The sequence below is a fragment of the Somniosus microcephalus genome, chromosome 12, assembly GCF_052327205.1.
Source record: "Somniosus microcephalus isolate GS21.2 chromosome 12, FLI_Smic_1.0, whole genome shotgun sequence".
NCBI lineage: Eukaryota > Metazoa > Chordata > Chondrichthyes > Squaliformes > Somniosidae > Somniosus > Somniosus microcephalus.
Genome location: NC_140998.1, coordinates 29,786,667 through 29,801,437, shown reverse-complemented (window position 1 = coordinate 29,801,437; position 14,771 = coordinate 29,786,667).

Here is a 14,771-nt window from a genome sequence, read left to right as displayed (position 1 = left end):
CTACGCTTGACTTCACCAATCTTTTTCTCTTCACATATCTATAAAAGCTTTTACAGTCAGTTTTTACTTCCACAGTGATCAAATGCCTCGATCAGGTCTTTTCCCTTTGCGGTACGGCCAATTTCATCCACTCTGATTGGGGTCCCTTCTTCATGTCAAGCGAACTCAAAAGTTATCTGTCCCAACGGGGAATCGCCACAAGTAAAACAACACCGTATCATCCCATCGGTAACGGACAGGTTGAGAGATACAACGCTATCATTTGGAACGCTGTTCGTCTTGCACTGAGGTCACACAACCTACCAGACCAGCAGTGGGAAACTGTGCTCCCTGACGTGTTGCATTCCATCAGGTCTCTTCTTTCTACGTCCACCAATATCACTCCTCTTGAGCGATTCTTCAGGTTCCAGCGTCGCTCCTCTCATGGGACGTCCCTACCATCATGGTTGGCAGCTCCCGGCCCCGTGCAGCTCCAAAGATTCATCCGATCTTCCAAAAACGATCCCCTCATTGACGAGGTGGAATTAACAGACGTTAATCCCACGTACGCGTACGTGCGGTACCCTGATGGCCGGGAGTCCACCGTTTCACTCCGAGATCTGGCTCCCTGTCCAACCGGTCCCACGGATCCAACTGATAGAGGGACCCATGGTAATGATGCCGACACTCTGCGCTCCTTTGAAGATGATGCCCTACCTGGGACATCAAGAGATCTGTCGGCTACTCCACCGGATCAACTCAGGGAGCCGAGCGCTCCCCATGGGATGGCCACCGAAGCCAGGATGCCGGTCAATCCCCAGCTACCAAACAAGATGAAGCCAGCTCTGCGCCTGTGGGGACCCGCACCCGGAGACACGATCTCCCCAGTCTCCCTCAGGTCAACCAAGGCGACACGGGCCCTGTCAATTTACCAGTATGGATCAAGCGACCCAGGGACCAAGACACGGCCCGGGGAGATGTGCCTTCCAGCCATAAACAAAGATCTAAAAGACTGCGGCTATTCGTGGTCCGCCTAATTCGTTAGAAGGAAGTCGTTGGGCTTCCAAATCTTTTAGGCAGGAAGAATGTTATAAATCTCATCATCATGAAGAAATGACTCATGAAATAACACTGGATGGCCAGCTGGTGGCGCCGTCCAAGGAATATAAATACTCGGGCATGGGCCCAGCTTGCCCAGGGACATTTTGAAAACAGGAACTGGTGAAGTACAACTAGACCTCCATGTTCTGAAACAAGTTGATTAAAGCCTTGTTTTATACTCAAACCAAGTGCTGAGTAGTCATTTTACATCAGTAGGTGTTTCAATCGCAACATTAACAATTCCAAAAAGAGAAAGCTTACAATTCTTATTATCAGATCTTAACTTCGCTACATTTTTACAGTTCTTAGTCTTTATTCCAGGATGTCCACCAAAGTCAAATACAGTACAATACCTTTATCCCCGAGGTACAAAGAGCTGTAGACTTACAGAGCTGCCTCTGAAGCCTGAGAATCGCTTTGCCCCTTTACAATGAGACTACTAACCTATTTGAAAGTTCAATATTTAAATCCTTTCTCAGTGGTATTTCCTTTGAGGTTTTCTACTGATGTAAGCTAATTATCTCTAGTCATTTTTCTGCTGACCCCTGCTATTCTTACAGTCAGATCAGCTGGTAGCATTAAGAATCAAGGCCTAGAAATTCAGTCGCGTTTGCGCCCACTTATTGGCTATAAAGTGGTTTGCGCCGGAAGTTTTTTAGCGCCCGAAATTGAGTTGGTCCCTAACATCGGCGTTAGCCGGTAGCGCTGCGCCGGCACCGATGACATCATCGGTGTGCGCAGCGCCCCGGTTCCAATGGTAATCCGTCCCGATGGCCAAACTCAGTTGCGGCCGCCTCGCCCGTCGCGGCCGCAAACAGCGTTTGCAAAACGGTGCCTTACAGCTCCGAAAGGCCGGCGCATAAAGGTGGAGGGGCGGCCGGCCGCTTTCCCGGCGGCAGCCTGGCCGCACCTCCCTCCCCGGACTCCTGCACCACCCCCCCGCGGCATTGGTGTGTGACTCCTGCGAGCCCGGCACTTCTCCATGGTGCCGGGCTCATTTGACGGGGGAATCCAGCGGCGATCTCACGGCTGCAGGCAGCTCCTCCTTAAGAGAAGGAGGAGGCCTGCAGTACCCCAGCCTGCCGCACCGCATCGGTTGCCGCAGTGGCAGCTGGGCGCCGGAAACTGACATTCTTCGCCCCAAACGAGGCGGCCAAACCCTCCAATAGCGCCCGCCTCCGTCTTGGGGCGGCGCTACTGAATTTCAGGCGGGCGCTAGGGGAATCCGGCCCAGCGCTAAATTTCGGGCACTAAAGACCTGGCGCGGCGATACCGAATTTTTAGCCCCATGTCTCTACCCTAGGTGTCCGAAGCTTATCATAAAAAACAGTGTAACAGCAGGCGCATCTATGTGATGTCATTCTTACCACGGTCTTCTATTTGTCTTTTTACGAAGTGTAAATTAAAACACCTCAACCAGGGTGATCTATGCAATTCTTAGTTACCTCAGCTGGTTGCAACACAGAATCGTGTCTCCTGTGTTTCATTTGATGTCATTTTTACAAAGGCATATCTTTCTTAATTTTATGTGTTTCTTTCTGAAGTGTAATTTAGAACACCTTAACAGGGTGTACCATTGTGTTCTTTCCAAAGCTTCAAACTTCAGGAGCCTCCAACCTCCTGTTTCAATAAGGTTATTGATACAGTGTCAACAACTTATCTTATCCCAATAGCCTGAATGCTGTTAACAATACAGCTTCTCCATTGTTAGGTTTTTAGATTTTCAAGCCCAGTTTGTCATGTTTTAATAAGGCGAGAATTCTTTCATAGAATGGTGTATTTTTCTGAATATGGCTTATTCCTTCACAAGTGCAGTATTTAAAGTACACTATTGTTTGTGCGGCGTGAGGGAATTTTTACTCTGCAGATGGCTTAGGCTATAGGAATGTATTGTGTTGACTTCTAATGGGCGGAAATGTGTTCCATTTACCAGCGCTAGCATTTTGCACCTTGGTAATACTAGCACGGAACATACAAATGGTGGTATGACAATAATTTCAGATCAGTACTGCTCCCAATTGCATGGATAGCCTCTATGTTGGCCTTTATTACAAGAGGATTTGAGTATAAAAGTAAAGACGTCTTACTGCAATGATACAGAGCCCTGGTAAGTCTACACCTGGAGTATTGTGTACAGGTTTGGTCTCCTTACCTAAGGAAGGATATACTTGCCATAGAGGGAGTGCAACAAAGGTTCACCAGACTGGTTCCTGGGATGGGGGGATTGTCTGATGAGGACAGATTGAGTAGACTAGGCCTATATTCTCTAGAGTTTAGAAGAATGAGAGGTGATCTCATTGAAACATACAAAATTCTTACAGGGCTTGGCAGGGTAGATGCAGGGAGGATGTTTCCCCTGGCTGGGGAGTCTAGAACCAGGGGTCACAGTCTCAGAATAAGGGGTCGGCCATTTAGGACTGAGGTGAAGAGAAATTTCTTCACTCAGAGGGTGGTGAATCTTTGGAATTCTCTACCCCAGAGGGCTGTGGAGGCTCAGGCATTGGGTATATTCAAGACAGAGATCGATAGATTTTTGAATATTAAGGGAATCAAGAGATATGGGGATAGTGCAGGAATGTGGAGATGTGGTAGAAGATCAGCCATGATCTTATTGAATGGCGGAGCAGGTGCGAAGGGTCGAATGGCCTACTCCTGCTCCTATTTCTTATGTTCTTGTGTCCTTGTTTAACAAAGTATGAATTTGGATTATTTAATTGTGGTGTCACTTTTACAAAACACAATTGGAAAGAAATATTACTTTTCTAAAAGTAGAAGTGATTCTTAATCATTGGAAAGTTCACCGATGCCTTCACCGCCGTCGCAAGCGAAAATGCTCCTTTGCAGGAAAAGTCAGAATCTCCGTCACTTCTCTGGAGACTAACTTTAACTTTCCAGCCAGACAATAAATTAAAACTGTTTTTATAAACCTACTATTTCTTTAACCTCTGAATTAAGGTTAAAGAAATGCCACTAATAAGGTTATTGAGAAGCAGCTGTGGCTATTCATCATTGTTTTACAACAGGAAAGAAGAATAGTCATAGTTTCCAAAACGTTAGGCAGTGGCCCAGGCCCATCCATCTCTTTTCACTAAAACACAGGGTGCCGCTATCGTACACATATTTGCAACCAACTTTTTATTAAGTGGGTTTACCAGAGCAAGCGTCACGTACAGTTTAGCAGACCTGTAGGTTCTGGAATAATTGATTCAGGCCACATCAGCCGTCAAGGAGGTGGTGAACAAATGGTTGAACACAGGAGCTGATCACGGAACTAAAACTCCTGAATTAAATTTGCAGGTGTAATTTGTACCTGTCGAATCGGGAATTAGTGGCGTCTGCTCACCAAATCAGTTTCACTGTCGGGATTTCTTTCAAAAAAATCAAACTGTCAGGATGAATGACGCTAAATTCTGAGTTCCTGTTGTCCTGTTGGATGAGTTGGCTGAATATTTTTGTTTTTGGATGGTGAACATCGATGACCTCAACAGACTTGGAAAATCTTCCGAGCCTGACAGCTTGAAGGAATGCCTTCGGGCTAATATCTAGCTCGCTCATCAATTCAGATCCCTGCCACTATCACCCTTCAGCCAGATATTGGAGCTGGCATCCAGATAATGTCGTCAGCGTTCCTTAATTGAAGAAAATATCCAAATAACAAAAGAAACGGAGGAAACATAACAAAAAGAATGTTGACACTAATCATAATTCTTCGCAACTATTTGATTATTTTGGATGGGGCCGCAGTGTAACAGCGCCATGAGCTGGAGCATTAACGCCGCGCCACTGATGTGCAGTTTTCCCCCACTCTGCTGAATGCCTGCTCTCTGCGTAGGGAGCTAGTGAGGTGAGTGCAGCTGTGTTCTGGAAGGGGGAGAGAAGCTGGATTAGGGAGTCTCCATCGTGCTTCTGTCACACGCAGCGTCTGGCCAGGAGAGGTACTGCGAGCGACGTGGAAGCAGCATGTCATCCCCCTTTGGCCGCAGCAGGTGTGGAAGAAAACAAGGAAAAAGAGGACACGCATGGTCTATTTTATAAAACTACACCCCTGGCCCGCTGCTTTCGAATCTGGATAAACATATAAAGAAAGAAAGACTTGCATTTAGATAGAGAACTTCATGACCTCCGGACATCCCAAAGCAATTTACATTGAATGAAGTACTATTTGAAGTGTAGTCACTGTTGTAATGTAGGAAAGGCGGCAGCCATTTTGCGCACAGCAAGCTCCCACAAACAGCAATGTGATAATGACCAGATAATCTGCTTTTTTTATTGATGTTGGTTGAGGGATAAGTATTGTACCAGGACACCAGGGATAACTCCCCTGCTCTTCTTCAAAACAGTGCCATGGGATCTTTTACATCCACCTGAGAGGGCAGACGGGGCCTTGGTTTAACGTCTCATCTGACAGCATAGCACTGGAGTGTCAGCCTGGATTTATGTGCTCAAGTCTCGGGAGTGGGACCTCGAACCCGCAACCCTCTGACTCAGAGGCGAGAGAGTGCTACCCACTGAACCATGTCTGACATATCAGGAGATCTGGTGTGGAAGGCAGTGCCTCGCAGGATGTTCAATCTATACACCTATAAACAAAAAGCAAAAAAAAACTGCAGATGCTGGAAATCTGAACCAAAAAACAGAAAATACTGGAAACACTCAGCAGGTCAGGCAGCATCTGCGGAGACAACACACCAGTTAACATTTCAGGTGCAGACGCTTCTTAAAATGCTTCCGAAACAAGGTTTAGGCTCGGCACCCAAAGCGTTAGCTCTTTTTTTCTCCCCACAGATGCTGCCTGACTGCTGAGAGTTTCCAGAATTTTTCAGTTTTTGGTTCATTGCATGGAGGCAGTTTAAAACCGCCGGAACTCTGTTTCTTGCAAGAAAAATGGGCGGCCGACAATTGAGGAACCACCCTCCGCCTCCCACCCCACCACCACAAAAAAAATGGGGGGGTGATTCCTCCTCAGCTGCTCCATTGACAGCCAAGGGCCACCTGATGCAATTTTTAAGGTGGGCCCATACGGAGCACGCCTGCCTGAAACAGCTGCTTTAATATGCAAATCAGGGTCCTATGTCGGCCGGAGGACTCCCAATGGGAATTTTCAGGTACAAATACGTAGAGGCTGCGCAGTGCAGGCTTCGCCCCTTTATACCAGTGGTTAAGTGGCCGAACTAGTGGTCCTTAAATGGACGGTTGGAGGCCGCTCAAAAAGTGTTCTTTGGTCTGCCACTGGCCTGTTAAAGGCCCTCTTGGGGTTGCCTCCTTCCCCCCCACCCATACTTGACCTGCTGGCCAGCTCAGCATTGGTGCTGGCAGATCTCCCACCTTCCCCGACCGGCGAATTGCAGCCAGACGTCCACTTGACGATGGAGCTCGCTGGCAGTGCGTTGATGAGGCCCAGGCCTCAGAATGGCACGGACCACATGCCAGCAACAACGAGGCGGGGGAGGGGGCGGTGCTGCGCAGCCGCTCCAACAACTTGGTGCCTGTTTTGGGGAGAAGCCATTGTCTTCGACCTCGCCACAAACTCCGTTCCCTGACCACCGACCCTATCTTTTTCCCAGGCCACTGTCTGAGGCTGAACTTGACAGTTCACAACCGTGGCGCCCTATTTGACCCTGAGCTGAGCTTCCAACCCCATCTCCTCTCCATCACCATAGAATCATAGAATGGTTACAGCACAGAAGGAGGCCATTCGGCCCCTCGAGCCCATGCCGGCTCTCTGCAAGAGCACTTCAGCTAGCCCCACTCCCAGCCATTTCCCTGTAGCTCTGCAAATTTTTTTCCTTCATGTACTTATCCAACTCCCTTTTGAAAGCCACGATTGAATCTGCCTCCACCACCCTTTCAGGCAGTGCATTCCAGATCCTAACCACTCGCTGCGTAAAAAAGTTTTTCCTTATGTCGCCTTTCCTTCTTTTGCCAATCACCTTAAATCTGTGACCTCTGGTTCTCGACCCTTCCGCCAATGGGAACAGTTTCCCTCTATCTATTCTGTCTAGGCTCCTCATGATTTTGAACACCTCTCAAATCTCCTCTCAAACTTCTCTGCTCTAAGGAGAACAACCCCAGCTTCTCCAGTCTATTCACGTAACTGAAGTCCTTCATCCCTGGAATCATTCTCGTAAATCTTTTCTGCACCCTCTCTAAGGCCTTCACATCCTTCCTAAAGCGCGGTGCCCAGAATTGGACACAATATTCCAGTTGAGGCCGAACTAGTATTTTATAAATAAAAACAGAAAATGCTGGAAATACTCAGCAGGTCAGGCAGCAACTGTGGAGAGAGAAACAGAGTTAATGTTTCAGGTCGATGACCCTTCGTCAGAACTGAAAAAGCTGGAGATGGAACAGGTTTTTAAGCAAGTGTAGGGGCGGGGAAAGGGGGGAGGGGAGGAAAGAACAAAAGGGAAGGTCTGTGATAGGATGGAAGGCAGGAGAGATTAAGAGACATTAAGAGATGGTGCAAGGCAAAAGGAGATGGTAATGGGACAAGTTAAGAAATAAAAGATGGTTCTAGATGAAGTGTAAATAGCACTGGCAGAATGAAAGACAGCTGCCATGTGGGAGAGAGATTTAAAAAAATGGAAAAAAAAGGATAGGGGCAGAAATTATGGTCTGAAATTGTTGAACTCTATGTTGAGTCCAGAAGGCTGTAAAGTGCCTAATCGAAAGATGAGGTGCTGTTCCTCGAGCTTATGTTGAGCTTCATTGGAACAGTGTAAGAGGCCGAGGATGGAGAGGTCTGAGTGGGAGTGGAGTGGAGAATTAAAGTGACAGGCGACCGGAAGCTCGGGGTCACCCTTACGGATGGCACGGAGGTGTTCCGCAAAGCGGTCACCCAATCTGCGTTTGGTCTCCCCAATGTAGAGGAGACCACGTCGTGAGCAGCGAATACAGTATATTGAATTGCAAGAAGTACAAGTAAATTGCTGTTTCACCTGGAAGAAGCGTTTGGGGCCCTGGACAGTGGGAAGGGAGGAGGTAAAAGGGTATGTGTTGCATCTCCTGCGCTTGCACGGGAAGGTGCCGGGCGAAGGGGAAGGGGTGTTGGGGGTGATAGAGGAGTGGACCAGGGTGTCTCGGAGGGAGCGGTCCATTCGGAATGCTGAAAGAGGAGGTGAGGGGAAGATGTGTTTGGTGGTGGGATCACGCTGGAGGTGGCGGAAATGGCAGAGGTTGATCCGTTGAATGTGGTGGCTGGTGGGGTGAAAGGTGAGGACAAGGGGAACACTATCGTGGTTCTGGGAGGGAGGGGAAGGGATGAGAGCAGAAGTGTGGGAAATAGAATGGACACGGTCAAGGGCTGTGTCAACCACGGTAGAGGGGAATCCTCGGTTGAGGAAAAAGGAAGACATGTCGGAAGCACTAGTATGGAAGGTGCCATCGTCAGAACAGACGCGGCAGAGATGGAGAAACTGGGAAAATGGAATAGAGTCCTTACAGGAAGTGGGGTGGGAGGAAGTGTAGTCCAGGTAGCTGTGGGAGTCAGTGGGCTAGTAGTGAATGTTTGTCAATAGCCTATGCCCAGAGATGGAGACAGAGAAGTCGAGGATGTCTCTTAATCTCTCCTGCCTTCCATCCTATCACAGACATTCCCTTTTGTTCTTTCCTCCCCTCCCCCTTTCCCTGCCCCTGTACTTGCTTAAAAACCTGGTCCATCTCCAGCTTTTTCCAGTTCTGACAAAGGGTCATCGACCTGAAACGTTAACTCTGTTTCTCTCTCCACAGATGCTGCCTGACCTGCTGAGTATTTCCGACATTTTCGGGTTTTATTTCAGATTTCCAGCATCCGCAGTATTTTGCATTTGTATTAGTGTTTTATAAATGTTCATCATAACTCCTTGCTTTTGTACTCTATGCCTCTATTTATGAAGCCCAGGATCCTGTATGCTTTTTTAACCACTTTCTCAACCTGCCTTGCCACCTTCAACGATTTGTGCACATATACCCCCAGGCTTTAGGATTGTACCCTTTAGTTTATATTGCCTCTCCTTGTTCTTCCTACCAAAATGTATCACGTCGCACTTTTCTGCGTAAAATTTCATCTGCCACGTGTCCGCCCATTCCACCAGCCTCTCTATGTCCTCTTGAAGTCTATCACTATCATCCTCACTGTTCACTATACTTCCAAGTTTTGTGTCATTTTAAAAAATTGTTTTTATTTGTTTATGGGATGTGGGCGTCGCTGGTAAGGCCAGCATTTATTGCCCATCCCTAATTGCCCTTGAGAATGTGGTGGTGAGCCGCCTTCTTGAGCCGCTGCAGTCCGTGTGGCGAAGGTACTCCCACAGTGTTGTCAGATAGGGAGTTCCAGGATTTTGACCCAGCGACGATGAAGGATCGGCGATATACTTCCAAGTCAGGATGGTGTGTGACTTGGAGGGGAACTTGGAGGTGGTGGTGTTCCCATGCGCCTGCTGCCCTTGTCCTTCTAGGTGGAAGAGGTCGCGGGTTTGAGAGGTGCTGCCGAAGAAACCTTGGCGAGTTGCTGCAATGCATCTTGTAGATGGTACACACTGCAGCCACGGTGCGCCAGTGGTGAAGGGAGTGAATGTTTAAGGTGGTGGATGGGGTGCCAATCAAGCGGGTTGCTTTGTCCTGGATGGAGTTGAGCTTCTTGAGTGTTGTTGGAGCTGCACTCATCCAGGCAAGTGGCGAGTATTCCATCACACTCCTGACTTGTGACTTGTAGATGGTGGAAAGGCTTTGGGGAGTCAGGTGGTGAGACACTCGCCGCAGAATACCCAGACTCTGACCTGCTCTTGTTGCCACAGTATTTATGTGGCTGGTCCAGTTAAGTTTCTGGTCAATGGTGACCCCCGGGATATTGATGGTGGGGGATTCGGCGATGGTAATGCCATTGAACGTCAAGGGGCGGAGGTTAGACTCTCGCCTGTTGAAGGTAGTCATTGCCTGGCACTTCTTTGGCATGAATGTTACCTGCCACTTATCAGCCCAAGCCTGAACGTCGTCCATCTGCAAATTTTGAAATTGTGCCCTGTACTCCCAAGTCCAAGTCAATAATATATATCAGGAAAACCATCTCCTCTTTAAAGGCAGCCCATTGTTCGATTACAGTTTTGCCTGTCAGTCTTTGATTCCAATTTACCCGGGCCAGATCCGTTCTCAACCCATTGAAACTTGCCTTCCTCCAATTAAGTATTTTTACTCTAGATTGCTCCCTGTCCTTTTCCATAGCTAGTCTAAACCTTATGATACTATGATCACTGTTCCCTAAATGTTCCCCTACTGACACTTGCTCCACTTGACCCACCTCATTCCCCAGAACCAGATCCAGCAATGCCTCCTTCCTCATTGGGCCGGAAACATACTGATTAAGAAAGTTCTCCTAAGCACACTTCAGAAATTCTTCCCCCTCTCTGCCCTTTACACTATTACTATCCCAGTCTATATTAGGATAATTGAAGTCCCTCATTATTACTACTCTACAGTTCTTGCACCGCTCTGTAATTTCCCTGCAAATTTGCTCCTCTATATCTTTCCCACTAGTTGGTGGCCTATAGAATACACCTAGTAGTGTAATGGCACCTCTATTATTTCTTAACTCTAACCAAATAGATTCTGTCCTTGATCCCTCCATGACATTCTCTCTCTCCAGCTCTGTGGCATTCTCCTTAACCAATACTACCGCCTTTCTTTCCTTCCCTATCTTTCCTGAACACCTTGGCCTAGAAATTCAGTTGGGCGCGCCAGCCGTTAGCACCTTAGGAGGAGTAGATCTCGAGCGCTAGGCGCTTAGCGCCCGGGCGCAGCGCGATCTGCGCCTCGCCCCAACTTCAGTAGACATTTAGCGCCGGCGCAAAGTCTTAGCATGCGCCCTGCTGCGCGCGCAGATCATGACGTCATTTCGTCGTGCAATGCCCTTTGTGCGCCCGGAACCGGAACTTCACTCGCGCCGCCCCATTGTGCGCCGGGCGGCCCTAACGACTGTGAAGTGGAACGGTACACAGCCGAGGCAGGCCGCGGGGAGCGCAAATTAAAGGGCACTTACCCTGCACTATAAAGGCCAGCCATTTTGCAGCATTCACTCTTGTGCAACGGTTTTTTGGAGAGAGACCAAGGAGGAGAGCTTACTGCTTTGGCCCAACACTAGGACAGGTATTTTTGGCTCAGGCCAGAGCTTAGCAATTATCTTTGCCTTCATTGAGATCTCAGTGTTTGCCAGCATATAATGGGGGCTGCATTGGGTGCCAACGCTGAGTTTCAGCCTTATGCCGGAAGGGCTTACAGACGCCGTGAGAGAGTGGCAGCCCTGGCTAGACGCAGAGGGGGCAACAGGCGTCACCAAGTGAGGCCTTACCCACCCAGGGTATACCGCCAGCAGTCCTCCTATCTGACCATTGTGGTGTATGTAACCGTTCCACCTTTAAGAGAACTATTTTAAGGGTTGCACTACTTTATCTTGGCTGCTGTATACTGTAATACCGGTGATGACCACACCGGTATATAAGTGCTGTGTAATGATTTATTGGGCAGTTCAGCCTGACCTCCGACTAGTAAAGACCTGTTGAATTTACTCTTGTGGTCTGTGTGCAGTGATTCTTATTAACAATAACTAGAACACACAAACTTAACAGTGGCGACGATGACGATCTTACCCTGCGGCAGAGATATATCCAAGGCAGTTTAACGGGCGTCGAGAAGAGGCATCCGCCCTCATCATCCTGCTGAGAAAAGACTCGGGTCTGAAGAGCAAGGAAGAATCCTGACACGAAGCCTTCCATCAGCAACAGGCAGTGATCATCCCGTCTATCACGGTGGTGGGTAAGCCGATCAGCGACGAGCAGCAAGTCGGCCACGTTGGCTGTGAAGTAGGGGAGGAAAAAAAAACCAAAAACGGAGGATATAAGGGCGGAGAACTCGACCACGGCCGGGGAAAAGAGCCGGACAGAAGTCGGGGCCAGAGGCGCTGAGACTGGGGCAGCGTAAGGCACGGGAGCCGCGGTGAATGCAAACGCAGCCGATGTAAAAGACCGGGCTGCAAGCGGGCTGGGAGACGCAACAGCGTCGAGAAAGAGCTCGACCGCGACTGGGGAAAAAGGCCAGGCAGCTACCGAGGCCGCGAGGCGCGGGATAAAAAAAATTTTTAAACCGCGGAGAACTCAGCCGCAGCCGGGGGAAAGGACCGGACTGCAAGAGGGGCTGGGAGGCACGATTTGAGAACTGCTGGGGAGGGCGAACGCAGCAATACAGCAATCGCCATTACAGCCAGCGGGGGAGAAAGGCAAATGTGGGAAGCCGCCATTTTCGTAGGCGGGGGAAGAAGACAAGCGCGGGAAACCGCCATTTTGAAAAATAAATAAAAGAAAAATTTCTTTTTGTTTCTCAAGAAGATTGCGAGGATGCCTAAGCGTGGTAACATCAATGATTTCGATCCCGATGTTGAAGATTGGGCCACGTATGTAGAACGCATAGAGATTTATTGTAAGGCAAATAAAATATCAGATGAAGATAAAGCACTAACCTTACTAAACTCAATGGGTGCGAAGACATACGGGCTATTGAAGCATCTTCTATCACCAGCTAAACCGGCGGATCAGACTTTCGCTAATATTGTCGCTGTCCTGAGAAATCATTTGAACCCCACACCGCTGATGTTAGCGGAACGATTTAAATTTTATGCGAGAACGCAACTGAAAGAGGAAAGCAACGCGGAGTATTTAATTGAACTGCGTAAGCTAGCGAAATACTGTCAGTTTGGGGAAAGACTGACAGAGGCACTGAGAGACAAATTCGTGTGTGGATTGTCGAAAGAAGGAACACAATAGCGGCTGCTTGAAGAGAATGATCTTACACTTGATAAGGCTGTCACTATTGCAGCATCGCACGAAGCCGCAGCGAGAGGCACTGCAGAAATGCAGCTGAAGGCCGCGGTACTCAGCGTAGATCAAATGGCTTTGGGTACAGCGAAATGTTATCGTTGTGGAAAGACAACACACGATCAGAACCAATGCTGGTTTAAAAATCAGGAATGTAGAAAATGTGACAAGCTTGGTCACATAGCTAAAGTATGCCGGTCAGGAAAGAAGACCAGCAACAAAAAGTCACCGCAGGAAAAGTGCAGAAAGGTACATAAGGTGGCTGAGAAGAGTTCGGATGAACAGAATTCGGATTCAGACTCCAACAGCAAGGAACTGGGTAGTCTGAGAATTCACAATGTGAGTAAGGAAGCTGACCTACAAACTATCTGGGTCACACTTCAGATAGCAGGAGTCCAAGTGAAGATAGAATTGGACACCGGATCGGCGTTGACGGTCATGAATAAGCAAGATTACAAAAGGTTATTCACACATATTCCCCTACGGGATACGGAGATAGTATTGCAGACATACACGGGGCAAAGAGTATACCCCATCGGAAAGATAAAAGTCAAGGTGGTACACAAGGGCAAAGAACACCAAGGAATGGACTTATATGTACTACCTGAGGGAGGTCCACCACTTCTGGGACGGGAGTGGATCAGGAAAATAAATATGGACTGGCACTCCCTAAAAGCAATAACGGTAGATTCCGGAAAAAAAGATGTCAAACCTGAACGATTGTCCAGAATATTGGATGAGGCTAAAGAGGTGTTCCAACAGGGACTGGGAACACTGAGAGGAATTACGGCAAAAATCAAGATTGCTGAACATGCAAACCCAAACTTTTTCAAAGCCAGACCGGTACCTTATGCGATACGACCTGCTGTGGAAGCTGAGCTGGAAGGGCTAGAACATTCAGGAGTACTGTCTAAGGTGGACTGGAGTGAGTGGGCCACGCCCATTGTTCCCGTCATGAAGCGTTCATTGAGTAACAAGCCAGGGGAACCGGGGAAGGTCCGCATCTGTGGAGACTTCAAGATCACGGTTAATCCGGTGCTTCACGCGGTGCAATATCCGCTTCCGTGGATTGAGGATATCTTTGCTTCATTGTCTGGCGGGAAACACTTCACCAAGATAGACCTGGCGCAAGCGTACTTACAGATGGAAGTTGAGGAAGAGTAGCACCAGTATCTCACAATCAACACGCACAGAGGCTTGTATCGATATAATAGACTGGTTTTTGGAGTGGCTTCGGCTCCAGCAATTTGGCAGAGGGCCATGGAGCAGGTATTACAGGGAATTCCAAGCACTCAATGTTACTTGGACGATATCCTGATTACAGGAGATGACGATGAGGAACACCTTGCAAATTTGAAACTGGTGCTCACCAGATTGAAGGAATATGGACTTCGAGTTAATCGCCAGAAATGTGAGTTCTTTCAGAAACGGATCTCGTACTGTGGTCATGTCATTGACCAGGAGGGGCTGCACAAGTCACCTGACAAGATCGAAGCTGTTGTGAAGGCTCCCGCTCCGGAAAATGTATCCCAGTTGAGGTCGTTCCTAGGGTTGATTAACTATTACCATAAGTTTCTGCCAAATCTATCCACGGTGCTGCACCCGCTGAACGCTCTTTTGCAGAAAGAAGTACCATGGAAGTGGAGTGAGGACTGTAAGAAGGCCTTTCGCAAAAGCAAGGCATTGATCACCTCAGAGGAAGTGTTGGCTCACTTCAACCCAACGCTACCTATTCGTTTAGCTTGTGATGCTTCTCCTTATGGTATTGGAGCAGTACTCTCACACAAGTTGCCAAATGGCTTGGAAAGGCCAGTCGCATTTGCATCCAGATCATTGACCTCCGCTGAGCGC